The following is a 1,451-nucleotide window of genomic DNA, read 5'->3' as shown; positions in this document are numbered from 1 at the left end:
GGAACCAGCAGTTAGCGTAATGGCTATGTCGCTGGACTCCCACGTAGTCGACCGCGGTTCGCGTCCCGGACCCGGTGGCTTAAAACTCATGCCGGGCGCATGTGCGTGCGTGCCCAAGATTCCGAGAGGAGAATGGAGGAGAAGGGATTGCGGCGTGACCATCCCCCCTGGGGGGTGATTTCTTGCTTTCTGTCTCTATGTCTCTCTCTGTCTGTCTGGCGAGCGCACGCGCCCTATAGCGAAAAAACCTCTCAAAAAAAAAAAGATAAAAACCATATGGTCATATCAATTGATGCAGAAAAAGCATTTGATAAGATACAACATCCCTTCATGTTCAAGACTCTCAACAAAATCAGCATAGAAAGGCCATTTCTCAACACAATAAAAGACATCTATTAAAAACCCATGACAAGATCCTGAATGGAGAAAAGCTGAAAGCTTTCCAACTAAACATGGGAACAAGACAAGGATGCCCATTTTCTCCAATCTTCTTCAATATAGGACTGAAAGTCCTCACCAACACAATCAGAAAAGAGGAAAAAATAAAAGGCATTCGAATAGGAAAAAAAGAAGTGACTCTCTCTCCATTCGCAGATGGCATGATTGTATGCATAGAAGACATAATGGTCTCCATGGAAAAATTACTGGAAGTAATACATGATTACAGTAAAGTTGCAGGATATGAAATCAATATACAGAAATTGATAGCATTTCTATATATGAACAACAGGCAGACTGAGAAAGAACTGAAAAAAGTTATTCCACTCACCATAGCCACCAAAAGTATAAGATATTTAGGAATAAATCTAACCATAGAAGTTAAAGACCTCCACAAGGAAAACTATGAGAAGCTGAAAAAAGAAATTGAAAATGACACAAAAAAGTGGAAGGACGTCCCATTTTTCTGGATTGGAAGTATTAATATAAGCAAAATGGCAATTCTACCCAAATTAATCTACCTATTTAACGCAATTCCAATCAAAGTACCAGACACATTCTTCACAGATCTAGAAAAGACAATCATAAAATTCGTCTGAAATCAGAAAAGACCCTGTATTGCCAAAACAATCCTACACAAGAAGAGTGGAGTGGGCGGCATCTCACTCACTGACCCAAAAATTTACTACAAAGCTGTGGTAATCAAAACAGCATGGTGCTGGCACAAAAACAGACATGTGGACCAATGGAACAGAATAGAGTCCCCAGAAATAAGTTCCCAAAGATACAGTCAACCCATTTTTCACAAGGGGTACCAGTCAATCCAGTGGGAAAAAGAAAACTTCTTCACCAAATGGTGCTAAAAAAACTGGATTTCCACCTGCAGAAAGATGAATCTGATCTCCTACCTCTTACCTTTGACAAAAATCACGTCATGGTGGATCAAGGATCTAAATCAATTAAAGTGCTCCTGGAAAACACTCTTGAAACTCTGGGAGACATTGGTGTAGGGA

The sequence above is a fragment of the Tupaia chinensis genome, unplaced genomic scaffold, assembly GCF_000334495.1.
Source record: "Tupaia chinensis unplaced genomic scaffold, TupChi_1.0 Scaffold144269_1, whole genome shotgun sequence".
Taxonomy (NCBI): Eukaryota; Metazoa; Chordata; class Mammalia; order Scandentia; family Tupaiidae; genus Tupaia; species Tupaia belangeri.
Note: the sequence above shows the minus strand (reverse complement) of the source record.